General features: G+C 28.1%; 1 long non-coding RNA gene across 1 annotated transcript; it reads left to right on the forward strand.

Moving 5' to 3' along the window:
- Window positions 1-33: 33 nt before the first annotated feature.
- On the forward strand, window positions 34-909 carry LOC112904355. Its single transcript, XR_003231043.1, has 2 exons — window positions 34-302; window positions 631-909. It is a non-coding gene; the product is annotated as an uncharacterized LOC112904355 (long non-coding RNA).
- The last annotated feature ends 1,566 nt before the right edge of the window (window positions 910-2,475 follow it).

Raw genomic sequence — 2,475 nt, forward strand, 5'->3', positions numbered from 1 at the left:
TCGTATTATATTTTTTTATTATAGATCATTATTTTCATGATTTGTAATATACAATCAATTTTTTTAGAGACACATCAACATCATTTATAGATAAAAAAGAAGTCTCAGATGATATCACGTGTACCGTCGATGTAGCTGCTTATAGAAAAATAAAAAATCAATTAATGCAAGAAAAAAGAAAAAATTTTAATTTAAAACGAATGGTTTCCCGAATGAGACAACGAAAGGACTTATTAAAAAAACAAAATATCGCTTTAAGGAAGAAAAGTGAAGATAAGTGTATTGAAAATAAACTATTACATGTAAGTATTGCAATCGCAGGAAAATTGAAATCCAGAAAATCCAAAAAATAAAGCCCAGTATTATAATAATAGCAACTATTTGATATAAATGGAATCATTAATACTACAAAACTTATGATTTATAGTTTGACGTATACGGATTTTATTAAAATAATGTCAGTCAATATATAATTCATTTATCGATTCTAAATAATAATTTTAGTTAATTATATTGATAGTTCAATATTATAAAATTGAATGAATAAAATTGTATTATTGTTTGTAATTTTTCTGATTAAATAATTTGATATATATCGCTATTTTTTTAACAAAATACATTTTATTTCAGTATACATTAGGACCAATATGAAAGGCAGTTTATTCAAAATTAGTTTCTAAAAGAAAAAAGACGGTACACCAAAAGGAAATACGAATTTTTGCTTCTACCGTCGCGTTTTTATTATCTAAAGCGTACAATTATGTACGAAATACGTTTCCGTCATTACCACATAAAAGAATACTCCAAAAATGGCTACATAATGTAGATATTGAACCAGGAATTTGTCAAGTAGCTATAAATATAATAAGGGAAAAATGTATTGCAGCTAAAAAACAAGAACAAAAACTATTTTGTAGTTTAACTGTAGATGACATGTCTATTAAAAATTAGTCAGATGGAACGGGAAGAAATACACGGGTTTCGTAACAAACAATGCAGAACAAGTTAAAGTAAACAATCTCTTAACAGAGCAACTCAAGTAATGGTTACAGTGGTTATTTGCTTAAATGAGAATTGGAAAATTCCACAACTCCAAAATGGGAAAAATAGAGCTGTAATCATTAAAGAGTGTATCGTACAATTACATGTTACTGATATTAATATAGTATCGTTAATATTTGATGGTGCAGCATCGAATATTAGAATGGCCGAATGCTTGGGGGCAAAATTTGAGTATAGTAAAAATTTTGACATGTCAATACCTCATCCGGTAACAGAACAACCGATATTCATATTACTAGATGCATGCCATGCTATTAAACTTGTTCGTTACTCTAGGCGGAAAGAATGTTTTAATTGATGGTAATAATGACAAAATAGACTGGAATCATTTTAAAATTTTAGTTTTACTGCAATATCAGTACAAATTACAAGATGTCATATCAACTATTTTTCTGAAAAAAATGAAAGTTAAATTAGCAACTCAATTATTCAGCGCCAGTGTCAGTAATGCTTTGGAATATTTACGGACAGTTGCTGAAATTCCACAATTACATAATTCACATGGTACAGAAAAATTTTGTACTGTAATGAATGACGCGTTTGGTACTTTAAATTCCCAACAAAAATTTGCCAAAAATCCGAATAAAAGTGCAATTAACTCCAAAAATATCACAGGAATATAGATGAAAGTTGCAGAAATTGAAAAATATATAACGTCTTTATAATTAAATGAATTACCTATATTAGAAAGCCAAAGAAAAGTTGGACTTTTTGTTTTAATTACATCACTGAAAAGTTGTATATCTATCTATGAAACGTATATTTCGCCAGAATCTTCGCTATGCTATCTGTTAACTTATAAATTATCACAAGATCATTTGGAGTTATTTTTTTCTAATATTAGATCTCGTGGTCGAAATAACAATAATCCAACCACCGAACAATTTGAATCTGCATTAAAGTGGTTATTAGTATATGCCTCTAATGGCGGCTCTACAAACGCAAATTGCATCAGTAAAAAGTGACAAAGATGGTAAAAAACCAAAGTTTAAAAAATTAATTATTAATAAAAGTGATACTATTGTAACAGCTATATCCAACGACATTGATCAAAATCATAGTATTTTACCAGTATTATTATTGCCCTCAAGTTTATGAAGGCTATAATAAAACATATAAAGGATGTTGTTAATTATATTGCTGGATTCGTAGCAAATAAAGTAGTTAGAAAAATTAAATGCAGGAATTGTGAGAAAATATTGGTCGCTAAAGAATCCCAAGTTGTCTACAAAAAATTAAGGATAGAGGTAAATTAATATCAGCTTTATCAGTAGTCTTAGAAATATGTACAATAGCTGAACGTAAGAGAAACAGACATGTTTTAATGGCTACTACCATTTCTAAAATACCGTCTTGGCAAAATTGCCAAAACTGTTTACACCACAGTCAAAAAATTTTTTATAAAACATTTGG

This window comes from Agrilus planipennis, unplaced genomic scaffold (genome assembly GCF_000699045.2).
Source record: "Agrilus planipennis isolate EAB-ADULT unplaced genomic scaffold, Apla_2.0 scaffold198, whole genome shotgun sequence".
NCBI lineage: Eukaryota > Metazoa > Arthropoda > Insecta > Coleoptera > Buprestidae > Agrilus > Agrilus planipennis.